Source organism: Phascolarctos cinereus, unplaced genomic scaffold (genome assembly GCF_003287225.1).
Source record: "Phascolarctos cinereus isolate Bilbo 61053 unplaced genomic scaffold, phaCin_HiC Scaffold_4;HRSCAF=312, whole genome shotgun sequence".
Taxonomy (NCBI): Eukaryota; Metazoa; Chordata; class Mammalia; order Diprotodontia; family Phascolarctidae; genus Phascolarctos; species Phascolarctos cinereus.
In genome coordinates this window covers 510,233,988-510,251,417 of record NW_027555847.1, presented here as the reverse complement: position 1 = coordinate 510,251,417, position 17,430 = coordinate 510,233,988, and the positions used below count along the sequence as shown (strand labels likewise).

General features: G+C 37.9%; 1 pseudogene; it reads right to left on the bottom strand.

The window, feature by feature from the left end:
* The window catches only part of LOC144456569 (uncharacterized), a 42,487-nt pseudogene extending 25,859 nt beyond the window's left edge, over positions 1-16,628 (bottom strand).
* Between the last annotated feature and the right edge of the window lie 802 nt (positions 16,629-17,430).

Sequence of the window (17,430 nt, the reverse complement as noted above, 5' to 3'; positions counted from 1 at the left end):
TCTCCTCTTCAGAGCTCTGGCTTTGAAAGATGCTAGTTAGTGCCTCTCTCCACCCACATCCCCAACCTTACTGTTACCTTCCATCTCATCTGTGTCCTGCACATGCCAACTTAAGTGACTTTCTACTAAAATATAAGCTCCTTATAGGCAGAACATTTTTTTTCCTTTGTCTTTGGCTTCCCAGTTGGTAGTTGGAGACATAGTAAGTGTTGGCATACAGTAAGCATTTAATACATGCTTATTGATTGACTACTGCCCTCCTTTCACATCAAAACTGGAAGAGAATGACCTGACCTAGTGGAAGCCACCTTAAGCCTTAGCACAGTTTGAGTGTAGAGAGTGGCAGAGCTGGATGAAGACCATGTGTGCATTTCTTCTCATGAAATAGAGTTTGGGAAACAGGTTCAGTCTCTGAGACCCATGGAAACTAACTTGAGTTATGCTGCTAAGAGAGTAGATAAAGCTTCTGGTCATGCTGTTGCTCAGGAAAGAAGGGGCTATGGAGGATGGGTTCAGAATTATTACCCTAATTCTAAAGATGAAGAAATTGAGGCTCAGGGAGGTGGTTAGGTGCCAACGGCACATAGAAACACAAGTTCTAGTGCTTGTACTCCAGTCTATTGACTCCATGACGGTTCTCTCTTTACCGTGCTGCCCCTTGCATTTTAAACCTTAGATAAAATATTGTGCAAATATAAATGAGAGGCAGCTAAAGGACTTTCCTTTCTGGAGATTTTCCTACATTTGATGAAATCATAGGACTTCTCCTTTCCATAGAAGCTTATATTATTATTGCTATTATTTACACAATACTATTTGTCTTGATTGTTTGACTTCAGGATTACACTGCATGACCTTCTCAAGGTACTCTAATTTTAACTGATTTGAGATCTCATTGGTGTGAGTTCTACCTTCCAAAGAGCATATCTCAAACCACCTGTGCATTCTCATCTTGTATTTTGTTCCCCTGCACTTCCCACCCCCAAGCCCCAATAGAGACGTGCTTTAGTATACTGGGGGACTTTTGTTGAAGTTTTTAAACTTTTCATGGATACCAGTACAGCCTTGAGGCTGGCCATCTGTTATACTTCCTCCTTTCCTTATGAAAGGTCTATCTCTTTTTGTGGTCATGCATACCAGTCATGCCTTTTACTCCACTTCTTGCATGCAAATCATGTTTGGTAATACATTGCATACCAGCTATATTCACTAATTTTCTTTTTGGTCACTTCTGATTATGATTACTTTCAGATTATGGAGTTCCATAGTTGGCAGTCATATATTATCACCAGGAAGAACCAGTGTTTAAAAAAAAAGGGGGGGGGGCTTTGGCAGGACCATGTCAATATAATTAAAATGATAATAACTAAATTAGTTTGTAGATTTAGTGCTATCTCAATTAAATTACCAAAGGGGTACTATATAGAGCTGAACAAAATCCCTTAATAAGAAAATTACTGTGGAGGAAATAATGGAAAAAAGTGAGAATGAAGAAGGAACAGCAGTTCTAGACCCCAAATTTTATTTCAAAGAAATTATCATCAAAATTGTAGGAAGGAAGGAAGGAGGAAGGAAGGAAGGAAGGAAGGTGAGTTAGGGAGCAGATATAATTAAACTCAATAATCTAGTGTTTTATATACCTAAGAACACAACTTATTTAGGGAAGAAATGCCACTTGAAAAGAATTGGTAAGAGAAATGGAAAGTAGTTTGGAAGAAATAAAGTTTAGGTCAACATATACCACATTAAGCTCAAAATGGATATGTGAATTTTAAAGGTCATCTCATAAAAAAAGTTAAGTGAACCATATCAAATACCTCTTACAGGTATGGGTAAGGAGAGAATTATTAGGCAAACAAGGGATAGAGGCAATCATGAAAGATAAAATAGGTAATTTCAATTGCATGAAGTTGAAAAGGTTTTGCATGAGCAAAATTAACACAACTAGAAGTGATTAGAGAAAAAATAATTGGGTGGGGAAACAAAAACCTATTTGCAAGAGTATGATATCTGAGTTATATAGACACCTGAAAGAGATATAAAAGACCAAAAAGCCATTCTCTAGAGAATAAGAGGTCAAATGATATGAACAAATAATTCTCAATAGAATTCCAAACTATTAACACATGAAAGATGGATCCAAATCATTAATGATAAGGAAATGCCAATTCATACAACCGTAAGGATTCATCTCACACCCAGTGAATTGGCAAAGATGACAAAAGATGGGAACAGCTAATGCTGGAGTAACTGAAGAAAGATAGACACATTAATATGCTGTTGGTGGAGCTGTGAATCGGCACAACAGTTTTGAAGAGCAATATCGAATTTAAATATTGTTATTATTATTATTACTAATAATAATAGCTAACGTTTATATAATACCTTAAGTTTACAAAACATTTTACATTTGACACTTATAATAATCTTACAAAGCGAGTGATATTATTATCCTTATTTTACAAATGAGGAAGCTGAAGTCTGAGAGAGATTAAGCAACTCTCTCAGAATCATACAGTGAGTAAATGTCTGAGAAATTATTTGAATTCAGATCTTCCTGATTCCAAACTCTACTTTCTACTAGACCCCCTACCTTCCTCTAATTATGCTAAGAAAATGATTGGAAATTTCCCTACCCTGTGACCCAGAGATGCTGCTGCTGGGCTAATCATAATATTTTAAAGTTTACAAAGCACTTTACAAATATTTACTCAATTTATTTGCACATCTATCTTCACAATGATTCTAGAAGGTAGGGGTTATTATTATCTACATTTTACAGGTAAGACAATTGAGGCAGAGCGTTTAAATGATTAGCCTAGCTTCACACAGATAGTAAATGTTTGAGGCAGGATTTAAACCCAGTTCTTCCCGACTCCTATTCCAGTATTCCATTCATTGGTCCATCTAGCAACCTATACCTTAGGGTGGTCACAGAAAGATCCCATATACATCAAACTATAGTAGCACTTTTTGTTGAAGCAAAGAACTGAAAAGAAAGCAGATGCCAATCAAATGGGGAATAGCTTAACAAATTGGGGTAAATATGATTGACAACTATTACACAATAATAAATGATGAATATGAAGAATGTAAGGAGGAATGGGAAGGTTTATGTGACAGAAAGAGAATAAGTAGAACCAGGAAAACAATGTGCCTAATGATTACAGCAAAGGAAATGGAATGAATAATAAAAAGTAATTAAGACTGAATAACATGAAAGTTTAGTAAGTAAGCTTGTCCCCAAAGAAGAGAATTGAGAATTCACCTTCCTTCCTTCTTTGCAGATGTGTGTGTAGGTGATTCTGTTTGGGATTGCTGGGAACCCTGAAATGTCAGGGTACAGGATGGCATCTATCTGGAATGAATTCACTAGCTCAAACCTTCATCAAGTCAAATAACAAGGTTTATCATAATGTCAATAGAGTGAGCAGGGTTCCTAGTGAACCTGCAACTTAATGAGGGTAAGACTGATGTTTATACACAAAAAGGACAGTGAAAGGATCTGGATGGGATTAAAGAGTGGAAAGTAGCCTGGGGTGGGCCAGGTGCAATAGTGAAAGGAATATTAAGTGGGCTAATTAAGTGATCTAGATGGGATTAAGTAGTGGTTGGTATGTGTAAGTAGTCTAGGGTGGGCCAAGAGAAACAGTGAAAAGACTGTCAAATAAACTAATTAAGTTATCTAGGTGGGCTGGGGCGAGCCAGATTCCTTGGGCCAGTGATTTGGGCTACTGGAATGTATGGGAAAATTTGGAGACTGGGTTGCTTTCAAAGACATGGTCTTTTCCTTTTAGGGGTCCAGGTCACATCACCCCATCAGAGGAAGGGGACTATGAGAGTAAAACATTGCATATAATGTAAGACTAGGTTTGTTGTGGTTTAGGGTGCTGGGAACTCTGGAATGCAAGGGTATAGAGTGGATCAGCCTTGAAAGAATTTGACTACTTGAAACCTTTCAGTCAGAGTAGTGAGGTTTTATTATGACATTGGTTAGGTGGGCAGGATTTCTAGTAAATCTTCAAATTTGATGAGGATGGGACTGATACTTTTGTGCAGAAAAAGACTGTGGAAAGATCTGGATGGGATTAAGGAGTAACTACTAGTGTGGGGTGGGCCGAGTGCAGACAATGAAAGGAGTTAAATGGTAGTGATGAAGATGGATCTAGACCCCAAAAGGAAAAACCCTGTACTTTCCCATGTGGCCAAATATGGCATTCCCTTAGTCTATAATCCCATCAACTGGCCTTTCATTGTGGCTACACCCAATCTCCCAATTATCCTTAACCTAGGCTAGCCCTATGGCCCCAGGCCACTTCCTATCCTTAATCCTATCTAGGCTCCATTCTCCCTTGGCCACAAGGTTCAGGTCCCTGGAGTTCTATTACCTCATAGAGTATTTGGCCACTCCTAGATCCCTCCCACAGTCTTTCTGTATATAAGGTCCATCTTGTCTCCATTAAACTGCTCAGATTCTTACAATCTAGCCAATTGCTCACTAACATCCAGACCCCTTAAGAGGCTGCTCAATATGATGGATGTTCTAATAAACTTTGTCTTTGACTGAAAGAAGGCTTGGGTTGAATTCTTTGGAATAGGATTCGCATGTTGTGATTTTGGGGTCCCAGCACCCTAACCCCTAAACCTCAACAGTAGGATAGCAATGAAAGTACAGTTAAAAGAATTATTGAGTATCTAGGTGGGCCAAATGCCAGTATGGGAAAGTTCCAGGCAAAGACATGGTCTTACACCAGTATGGGAAAGTTCAGGTCTTTTAGGGGTCTTTTCCTTTCAGGGGTTCAGGTTCCATGACCCCATCAGGTTGATTTGTTGGTGGATTTTGCTGAACTGTTTCAGTCTTTTTTACATTTTAGTTTTTTCTTTAAGAGATGGCTGTCTGAGAAGAGGAAAGGAGAAGGACATAATAGGAATGTAAGTGCTATTAAAAAAAAAGCTATTATTAAAAAAAAATAGATGGGCTTAATGGTCAGGAGTAGCTTTGGATAACTGAAAAAAAAAACCACTGTATCACTTCTCACATGTGATCTCCCCTGTCTCTTCCTCATATTAGATTATGTGCCTCACTCATTGTCCCAAGGTTTACTGGCTAGATTTCTTTCTTAAAGACCTGTCTTAAATGCAATGGCTCTTGGTGATTGGCCAACAAGAGGTGCCTACCTTACCACTTAATGGTTACTGTTTGACCCAACCTATGATACAAGAAAGTGTAAACTAAAAGTCAGAATAGGTCTAAACAAAATTCATCTTAAAGTTCAAGCCTGATGGATACATACATACATACATATATATATATATATACATATATATATATATATACATATATATATATATATATATATATATATGCATATATATATATATATATGTATATATATATATATATATATATGCATATATATATATATATTGTGATGTTGGAAACAAACAAAACAGAGAGGCCCATAAAGCCAAGGAAGTTAGCTCAGAGTCCCAGGAGAACATACTGCAACATACTATGACTCTGAAATGTTGCATTTACTAATATACCTTCCTTGCCCAGGGCCTCATTCTTCTATGGCATCAGCATGCTCAAAAGTCCCTATCTGAGCTCCAACGGGAGGGATAGTGATTCAGTAGGAATGGCCACTCCCTTTACACCCAGTTATGCTTTCCTGTTACGGATCCAATTTCACAAGTGTTCATTTTGTTTACTGCCAAAAGGAAAGAATATTCAATTAATTAACATTTATGAAGCTCCTACTATGTGCCAGGTACTAAGCTAAGTGCTGGGAATATTAAAAAAGGCAAAAGACAGTCCCTGCCCTCAAGGAGCTTACTCTCTAATGGGGAAGGCAACATACAAACAAATATATGCAAAGCAAGTTCTACATAGGATAAATATGAAATAACTAAAGGAGGGAAGGCATTGGAATAGTATGGCAAGCAGAAGAAGAGAGAGGGAAGGGATGTAAAACTGCTATGGCAAGAGAAACTTTTAAAAGCAAAAAATTATACAGTGTTAACTTGTAGTATCCATGGAGAGTAAGAATATACAGACTTAGAATCACAAAATTAGTATTCCCCCACACATAACAGTGAGGGATTATGATACAGAGGACCTGGGTTCAAGTCTTTGCTGCCCCACAGTCATTTACATTTACTGGGTCTTAGTTTCCTCATCTGCAAAACAAAGAGATTAGATGTAGATACTTTCCTAGGTCCCTTCTACTTTTCATTCTATGAGGGAACCCATAAGCCCTCTACTCAAGGGGCAGCTAGGTAGTGCAGGAGATAGAGCACCAGGCCTGGAGTCAGGAAGATCTGAGTTCAAATTCAACCTCAGACACTTACTAGCTGTGTGACTCTGAGCAAGTCACTTAACTCTTATTTGCCTCAGTTTCTCATCTTTAACATAGGGACTCATTAGAGAAGGAAATGGTAAACCACTCTAGTATATTTCCCAAGAAAACACCATGGACAAGTCCAAGAGGTCACATAGAGTCAGAAACAAGTGAACAACAAATAAGTCTGAAATAGCCAAAGATGAAAAAAAAAATGAACTCCTTGTCATCTATCTTTAAAGGTTAGGCAATTAGGGAAAATTCTTTGGCACAATGCTGAGGGTTCTTTGTCTTAACATAAACATACGTCAAATAGCTGTGGTTGTTCCTTTCTACTGATCCTATTGACTTCCTTTCTGGTATATAGCCTGCCCACTCCCTACACTTACTTCCATGGGTTGAATCTACAGCAAGGTCTCCTTACTAGTCTTTGATAGAATTTTTCTTTCCAACAATTTTCTGAGCGAAGTGCTTTTAGTTTAAAAGAAAAAAAGAAAGGTGATACACAAATGCTCTGCAAAGCTTGTATGGGCTCCAGCTATAATTCAAAATCATCATGGTCAGTTTGAGGACGTACTACTTAATGTGCTGCTCCTGATCACAAGGTCACCCTCCTGCTACAGCTATGACTTCACGATACTTACCAAGATAGTGAGAAAGGTATCTGTCTCATCTCACCTTTGTCTTTTAGAATGACAGGCTCTTAGAAACTTAAGGTAGGAAGGAAACTCAGAATTCATCCAGGCCAAGTCCTACCTGATAAAGAAATCTCCCACATGACATTTCTGTCAAATGCCCACACAGCCACTCAAGGAAACACATGGTCTCCAATAGTAACCACCAGGATGAAAGCAAGATTTAATAGGTACTTGTTCCAAGACAGCTGTCAATAGTTGTACTTTTCTCCTAATCCAAGCACTTTTTTCTTTAGAAAAAGTCAGATATACACAAAAAATTAAGCAGTCATAAACCAAGAAAATGACATGTACAACAGAATAGACTAACGAGAAGGAGCTCCCTGTCAGTAAAACTGTTCAAATAGAGCAGGAGTTCTTAACCTGAACCCATGGACCTGAAAGTGAATAAATGTGACCTTTATTTACTTTTACTTTTAAATATTTTTATTTTCATTTCCAAATCCTTTCCCTCCATTCCCTTCCCCACACTTTGCTAAGGCATGAAATATGATGCCCATTATACACATGAAGTTCATGCAAAGCATATTTCCATATTAGCCATGTTGCAAATAAATAAATAAATGAAAATAAAGTGAAAATAATTATGCTTCAATTTGTATTCAGAGTTGACCAATTATCTCCCTGGGGTTGGATAGCATTTTTTATCATGAGCTTTTGGAATTATCATGTATCACTGTACTGATTAGAGTAGCTAAGTCTTTCACAGTTAATTATCAGTACAATAATGCTATTTACTATGTATAATGTTCTCCTAGTTCTTACTTCACTTTGCATCAGCTCACATATGTCTTTCCAGGTTTTTCTGAAATTATTCTTTTGTCATTTATTACAGCACAATAGTATTCCATCATATTCATACACCATAACTTGTTTAGCCATTTACCAATTGATGGGCATCCCCTCAGATACCAATTCCTTATCACCACAAAAATAGCTACTATAAATATTTTTGTATATATGGGTCCTTTTTCCCTTTACACCTTTGTTTTCACTAAGAAATTATTGACAGCTTTGGAAAGGGCAGTTCCAGTTGCATGGTAGAGCTTGAAACTAGATTAAGAGAGACTCACGTGTAAGTGGAAGGTGAGGAAGTGGAAGCAATGAGTGTAGGTGACCTTTTTACCCCTAATAATTTTAAATGAAATCTGGAATTCCCTCCACTTATTTAAATTCATTCTGAAAAGACGTAGACTTTATGAGACTGTCAAAGGAGTCCGTGGCACAAAAGAGGGTAAAATTCATGAATAAGAGGTTGGGTGATTCTACATCAGGGACATTATAGAAAAGAGTTCTTTTATATGAGGGTAGGAAGATGGACATTTAGAGCCATTCAACGCTGAGTCTAATCTATTATTCATTTGATTCTAAGGCTTAAGTGACTTTGGGGGTTCCTATAATTCCTCCAGCATACTAGAGAGTCCATCTGTCATGATCTTTCTCCCCTGCTCCATACCTGGAAATTTCTCTTCATACTTCCCATTGTTTTCTCCTTTACTCCAATAGTGAACAAAAAGGTGAGCATTCTCCTTGCCTATGTTATCCCTTGCAATATCATCTTGACTCCATTTTTACTTATCTCCTTCAGGACTTTCCACCTTAAATATACCTTGCCTGGCACAGAGTAGATACTAAAAAAAAATGCTTGTTGATCATTCCCTCCCTTTCTCCCATTTCAATTTCTTTTAGTCACTTGCTCTTCCCCTACCACTTACAAACATGTCCAGGTATCCTCCATCCTTAAAGGAATTTCACTTGATCCTAATAGTGATTTAGCTTATCATTCTGTAGCTCTTCTCTTTCTCACAGTCAAATTCCTAGGGGAAAAAAGAGGCCGCCTACACTCATTACTTCCACTTCCTCACCTTCCACTTACATGTCAGTCTCTCAATCTAGCTTCAGGCTCCATCATTCAACTGGAACCACCCTTTCCAAAATTACCAATGATTTCTTGACTACTAAATCCAATTAATTTTTTGAAATCTTCATTCTACTCATTCCACAAGTATTTACTAAGCATTTAGTATTACCAAGTACTATGCAAGATACCGAATGTTCAAGCACAAAGATTGAAACAATTCCTATTAACAAAAGGCTTAATGTTGGCTTACATTCTAGTGAATGTCAAGTACATATTAACACACACACACACACACACATATACACACATATTATGTATCTACAATACACACAAGCAGCTAGGTTGCTTAGTGGTTAGAGCACCAGACCTGGAATCAAGAAGACCTGAGTTCAAATCCAGCCTCAGACACTAGCTGGTGATCCTGGGTAAGTCACTTAACACCATTTCCCTCAGTTTCCTCATCTGTAAAATGAGTTGGAGAAGGAAATGCAAACCACTTCAGTTTCTCTACCAAGAAAACCCCAAATGGGGTCATGAAGAATCAGACACGACTGAATGAATAACAGCAATACACGCATATATACAATGCATACATGTATACCCATCCATGTATATGTAGCATTTATAAAGTTAATAAATATAAACATCTATAAAGTAGTAACTAAATTCTATACAATTTGGGTGGGAGGGTACTAGCAATTGGGATGGAGCCAGGAAATGATTTTTGTAGAGGATTGTGATTTGTCTTCATCTTAAAGGAAGGGAGAGAGTCTATGATGTGTAGGTAAAGAAGATGGTGTATTTTATCCTACAGACAAAAGCAAGCAAGTCAGATGGTCAGATCTGAGTTCAAGGAAAATTGGCAAAAAAAAAAAAGATGAACTGGGATGAGAAGATACTTGAGGTAGGAAGACCAATTAGGAAGCTATTGCAATAATCCAAGTGAGAGTTGGTAAAGGGCTGAACTAAGGTGGTAGTTGAAGAAGAAAACAGGTTGGATTGGGAGAAGCTGTGAAAGTAATAACGGCAAGATTTGTCAAGAGTTCAGAATAATGCTGAGGAGCAAAACCATGAGACAAACGAGGTGAGATTAGTGTCATGACAACCCAGAAAAAAGAGAATATCAAGAAGCAGAAGATGGGCAACAGTGTCAAATAGAGCAGATAGGTTTTGAAAGATTAGGATTTGACCTCTCTGCAGCTTTCGACACTATCAACTGCCTTTTCCTTGCTAATTTCTCCTCCTCTTTTATTATCTCCATTTTACAGATGAGGAAATTGAGGCCCAGGGTCACATAGCTAGTAAGTATCTGAGGCTGGATTTGGGCTCAATTCTTCCTGACTCCAGGCCTAGTGTTCTATCCACAACACCACCTAGAAGCCCCTGATGAAATGACGTCATCTAGTAACACCTTACACTAATGGATACAGTCATGGAAGGCCCTGAAATGGCAGCCCCATAAGTCACATTATCCCAGATTCCCCCTGTATAGGCAGTGGTGCCTAATGATAAATACCTGGGTAGGACTACTATCTTACATTCTGAATTACCCAGTTACCCCTAGAACATGGAAGGTTTTATTCTCCCAAAAGAGGGCTAGATGGAAAAATATTGGCACTGCCTTTATGTCATCTATTGAGAGAGTCTGGCACAAAGTTCTTAAGGAAAAATAAAGAGGTTAGCAAGGATTTGGGTTGTGATGAAAATGACTTATCTTAGGATCATAGCATTATAGATTTAGAACTAGAAGTGACATTAGAGACCATCAAGTGCACACCATTCATTTTACAAAAGAAGAACCTCAGGCATATGGAAATTTTGAAGATTTACCTAGGGTCACATAGGTCTGCTTATATAGCCCATAGGATCATAGATATAGAATTGGAAGGGACCAGCACCTTCATTTAACAAATGAAGAAACTGAGGCATAGAAAGTTCATAAGTATCTGAGGTAGAATTTGAATCCAGATATTCTTGACTCTAAGCCCAATGCCCTATCTATTATACCATTGCTCCTCTCACTATGCTCTACTGGATAGGACTGTAGGAGTCAAAAGAAGTTAAGTTCTGGTATACAGTAAGTTAAGTAAAAACACAAGGCAAAGGAAGACAAAACAAAAATAAGAGAAAAGAAAAGATCAAAGAAAATAAAACAAACAACCCCCCCCCCAGAACATGGCTATATGCCTATCATCAAGTAGATAATAGTGTCAGCCAAACAATCTAACTTCTTTCTTCCACAAAGGGATTGAAGAATTAGAATCCAAAATGATCTTGGTAGGCTGGAAAAGTGAGTGGAAACTAATACAAAGATAACTAATAGAAATAAATGTAAAGTCCTCCTTGTGTCCAAAAAATCAATTGCATAGGTACAGATTAGGAGATATGTGGAGAAGAAGCTGTTTGTAGGAACTATAAGCTCAGCAGCATGAGATGGAAGTCAGAAGAGCTAGTGTAATTCAGACTACATTAACAGAAGTATTGTATCTAAAATGAAAGGTGTGATAATTCAGAACATATCCAAAGAATTATGTTTAATTGATGATATTATATTTTAGGAAGGACATTGATAAGATCATTCCAAAGGAACTGACCACCATGGTGAGGAAATTCAAAACCACGCCATATTAGTATTATTTGAAGGAAATGAATTGTGTATAGCTTGGGGAAGAGATTTAGGAGATATACAATCAATATCATCTTCAAATATTTGAAGGGTTGTCTTGTGGAAGGCAGACAACTTGTACCCTTAGACCCAGAGAGAGGAATGTAGGTAAATGTGATAAGGAAACAGATTTCAGCTCAGTATAAGAAAAAAATTTTCCTGACAATTAGACCTGTCTAGAAATTGAATGGACTCCCTCAAGAATTACTGATCCCTCATCACTACAAATATTTATTGAAAAACTAAATGATCACTTGTCAGAGACTCATACTTTGTAGCAAGATTCAAATAGAGAACTCCTGAGATGTCTTCTATCCTTATGACTCTATCATTGTAGCCCTAGCATGTGAGATGCTCAAACACTGGAGAGCTTCCTGAAAAATGCTATATGATTTGTTTCTGTGTATGTCTCTGGAGTCAATTTTCCTTTTCCGCTTATGAACATTTAGTACACTTCCATCTGCCATTCACATCTTTTCATAGCACCTATATGGTAGATGTGATTTTCTTAAAGGATATGTGACATTTGAAGTATGCAATTTCATTAGGCATTCAACTTCCAACATAAAATGTAATGAACAAGCAGATGAGTAGAGAGATGATTTTGTTAGAATAAAGCACATAGGCTCTCACATCCTAATTGCACAGCCTACTGTACAGCATAAGCAATTCATACAAACCAGCTGCTCAAAGCAGAGCCAAGGATGCCTCTCTGACAGTGGTTATCAACTGCTTTGTGCTAACAATTATCTATCAATACGCACTTGATTTTGATTGAGATCTTTTGAATGTGTCGTTTGATAGGACTTTTGGTGCTACCACATTTTATCCTTTCAAAATGCATTATGCTTGTTGATTGGTCAAATTACAGCTGTCTCTTTCCTACTGCAAGAGTGGATCTCAATTTTACAGATGTAGCAAGTAAGGGAAAGACTGAACTTAAGTCATACAATGAGTTGGTACCAAAACTAGAATTATAGCCAGGGAATGAAGTGGAAAATATTTACTATGGGAGCCCTGATATAATTATCACTAAATTACTCATGTGTGGCTAATGCTGCATTTGGCACTTCCGTTTTACCAACCTTTGACTCACATGTTGGCCTGGAAAAAGCAACACGGAGAGACATGAGGCAGCAGGAAAGGGAATCAACCAAGTGTGTTAAAAAGGAGATAAGCAAAATCACCACTACAACGAAGAAAAATCTGTTCAAATATTTTCATAGTATAGTGTACATTTTAAAGGTAGGCACAAATAAGTTGTGGTACAGTAATAAAATGGAATAGTATAATGTAATTAAAGTGGACCAGATTAAGGAAAGCAAAGAATTCTGGGAAGATATTGATGAAATAATACTAAACAAATATAGTAAAACCAAAAGAACGGAGTCACATGAACAAAGTTTGTAAGAATGAAAACAGAATTCTGATGGGAAGAGAAACTGTGTCATGGTACTTGAGTTGAAGTTAATTAATTTAAATGGAAATAGTTATTGAGCAAGTTTAGTTGTTCATGCTCATTTTCATAGTTACATTTCTAATAAATAAACATCTATTGATTGATTGTTTTTAAAGGAGTTAAGTAGCATGGAATTGATTGAGCACAGAAAAAAGTTCTACAAAACAACTCGATGATACAATAAACTCATCATCACCATTTTCCTGGTTATTCAGGGTTTACAGCCTCAATGCCATCCTCAATTCCTCACTCTCACTAATCTTGCATAACCAACTAGTTACCAAATCTTGTCTTTTCTACTTCCACCATATCACTTGCATGTATCTTTCTCCCTCTACTAACACAATCACCACTCGAATTCTCATCACATTTTGCCTGCACAAAATTTAAGTCTCTTTACTGTAAAATCCTTCTTTCACATGGGAAACAAAATGATTTTCCTAAAGTTCTGGTATCAAATCCAGTGGCTTCTTCTTATTTCTAGGATACAGCTTCTCTCTTTGGAATTTAAAACTCTTCACAACCTGACCCCACCCTACCTTCCCATTGTTCTCTCCTATTGCTTCTCTCCTCTGGATAGCCCAGCCATACTAGCATCCTTCCTGTTCCTCATATGTGACATTCTATATCCCATCTCATTCCCTTTGCACTGGCTGTTGCTTACAGCTGAAATGTTCTTCCTCTTCACCTCTCCCTCCTGGAAACCTGGATATGCTTCAAGCCTGGCTTAAGCACCACTTTCTGTATGGGGCCTTTCTGGTTGGTAGACAATAGCTACCAGGGTCTTGACTGAATGCATTTGGATTGAATTATCCTCAAAGGAGAAGAGGTTCCTGAGTGATAGGTAGAAGAGGGACAGTCTAGAAGTGGAAATGGGGAACAAAGTGAAACTACAATCAGTACTAGAAAGGGTGACAAGGGATAGCATGTCATCAGGAGGGAGCCAGTGCACAGTAATAGCCAGATGAAGGGAATGGAAAAAGACCAATTTTAATATTAACGCAAGTAACTGGTAATTTAAGATGCTTTTAATCTAAGAAAGGTCTCCAGAGCACTGGTGAAGGCCCTGAATCAAAATCTGAGGCCACAGGCAGGCAGTTTGGATATGGGGCTGACTTCAGAGTGAAGAGGTCACAGCCCAGGACCCTGGATCCAGAGCTTATATAGGAGTACCTGGAAATAACATTGTCCTTCCTTCCTTCAGTGCCTGGCTTACAATGTCCATTCAAGTTCATACTAGGGGGCTTCAATATACTTATTGATAATTCCTCAAATACCTTAACTTCCTAGTTCTGAAATGTACTCAGTTCCCATGGCCTACTCTTATAATCCACTTCAACTACACGCAGAGATTGTCATATCCTTGATTTTCCATCACCAACAAGAGTTCCACTTTCTTGTTCATGAACTCCCAAATTCCTTTATCTGATCAGAACTTTCTGTTATTCCATCTTTCCCTTTGTCTTAAGATCCACAACCCTCTTCTTTGTCCTTAATATGACCTCCAATCCCTCTACCCCATAGTTCTTTCCCAGGTCATCACCTCTACATTGACAACACTCTTTCTCCTTCTCTTTTAAGACTATAATTTTCCCACCGGCTATCGCAGTTTGAACTTTGACTTCTTCAGCTACACTCATTTTGGACCTCTTTGACTTCTCTACCATACCCCATCACACTTCACCATTGGATATATCATGATCCTGCAATATCCAATCAGGCCTGATACTCTTAGCCAGGAAATGCAATTACTGCCAAAGTGAAATTGTCCTCTTATAATTATGCCAATGCAAACCACAATCTTATCATAGGGAGAAAATAAGAAGGAAACACTAAGACTATGGCTATGATGAGGCAATGAGGGTACAGGTGGTCTTGAATCCCTAAGCATCTATGTTTGTTTGTTTGTTTTTTACATTTTAAAAAATTATTTATTTTTGGTTTTAAACATTCACTTCCATAAGTTTTTGAGTTTTAAATTTTCTGCCCTCTCACTTCTCCCCCTCTCCCACCAACAGATGGCATACAATTTGATATAGGCTCTACATATACATTCATGTTAAGCGTATTTTCCCATTACTCATGATGTAAAGAACAATTAGAACTAATGGGAGGAACCACGAGAATGAAGCAATAAAACAAAACAACAAAGGAAAAAGAGAGCAAATAGTATGCTTCCATCTGCACTCAGACTCCATATCTTTTTCTCTGGGTGTGGATAGCAATTTCCATCATCAATCTTCTGGAGTTGTCTTAGATTCTTGCATTGCCGTGAAGAGCCCAGTCTATCAAAGTCAGTCATCCCATAATGTGGTTGTGTACAATATTCTCAAGTCTTTCCAAGTTTATTTGAAGTCTTCCTGCTCATCATTTCTTATAGTACAATAGAATTCCATCAGATTCATATACCTCAACTTGTTCAGCCATTCCTCAATTGATGGGCAACCCCTCAATTTCCAGTTCTTTGCCACCACAAAAAGAACTGTTATAATTATTTTTGTACATGTGGGTCCTTTTCCCATTTGTATGATCTCTTTGGGATACATACCTAGAAATGGTATTGCTGGGTCAAAGGGTATGCACAATTTTATAGCCCTTTGGGCATAGTTCCAAATTGCTCTCCAAAATGGTTGGATCATTTCACAATTCCACCAACAATGTATTAGTGTTCCAATTTTACATCTTCTCCAACATTTATCATTGTCCTGTTTTGTCATGTTAGACAATCTGATAGGTGTGATGTGGTACCTCAGAGTCATTTTCATTTGCATTTCTCTAATCAATAAGTGATTTAGAACATTTTTTTCATATGATTATAGATAGCTTTAGTTTCTTCCTCTGAGAACTGCTTGTTCATATTCTTTGACCATTTATCAATTGGGGAATGACTTATATTCTTATAATTTGACTCAGTTCTCTATATATTTTAGAAATGAGGTCTTTATCAGAGACAACATCTACATTTTTGTGAGTGTACGCATGTATGTATGTGTGCGTATAAATGTGTTCTTGAAGCACACTGACCCCCTTTGGGAAGTAAGGTGGGAGAATAGATAATATGTATATTCACTCCACAAGGACAACTAGGTGGCACAGTAGCGCTGGAATCAGAAGCACCTGAGTTCAAATCCAGCCTCAGACTTGTACTAGTTGTGTGACCCTGGGAAGGTCACTTAACCCTGTGTGGCTTAATTTCCTCATCTGTAAAATGAGCTGTAGAAGGGAATGGCAAATCACTCTAATATCTTTGCCAAGAAAACACCAAACGGGGTCACAAAGAATCAGATATGACTAATCATATGTGACTAAACAACAACAAAATATTCTCCACCAACACTGATTGTTTCATGTATATATGACTGAGTTCACATGTCTCTTTGAAGTCTTCTCCAGAGTTTGGGCAAAGTCAGTGTTAGCACATTTAACAATTGTCCTTGATAGTATGCTTCAGGTTCAACAGAAGATTCTTACCTATTAGAACTGTCTGAGACCATTCTTGCTGATGAAGAAATCTCAAAAGATCTTGGAAGAGGGCAGGGGCCCTCTGAGAATCTTCTGAACTAGGAGGCCCCATAGCTATCCTGGACCTCTTGGGATATTGGCCCATCTTTAGACACAAGGAGAAAGGATCCAATCCATCTGCCTTTCTGGTTCCTCTTTTGTGTTAGAGCTGCAACTGGCAAATTTTATACCTCAGGTAAGTTCACCTGAGATACAACCACCCTAGGGAGGAAGCATACCTTGGAACATCATGAGCTTCATAAGTTGCTGAAAGTAGAGAATGACTACCCCAGTATATAGCCTGAGTGACATTGGAAGTGAGGTACATCTGAGGGATGGAAAGTAAAGTGATGTAGTCTGAAGGAAATGACATTGTCCTGGAAGCCAAGAAAACAATTCTATTTCCAGCTCTTCCACTAACTTACTGTGTAAATAGATGCCACTCAATTTGGAGGGGCCTCAGTTTCCCTAGCTATGGAACTACATAAGAGCTGACACTTGTATCTAGAAGCCGAGGTCTCTTTCTCCCATGTAGGACCCTTAGAATAGCAACTCCAGTTCAAGATACTCTGTGGGTCCACATTCATCTAGATAGCCCCCACCATATATTTGTTTTTTGTAATTAATTGTATAATATAACCAGTTCAAGGTTTTTAATGAAGTAGCATAATAATAAAAGTGGCAAATGAACCTTACTCCTTCCATAAACCTGGAGACACTTTCACATAAATAAATATTCAGTGGCAAGAGTGGGTACACATGGGCATCCCACACAGGGGAAGGCATGACCTGTTATAACTCTGGAAAGGCAGTTCATGCTTGTGATTGTTTCAAGGCCACCAATGCCTTCTGGAGATGTCACAAGTTGTTCTTGATGGGCTTGCTTCCTGCTTGATATGGATTCTCCA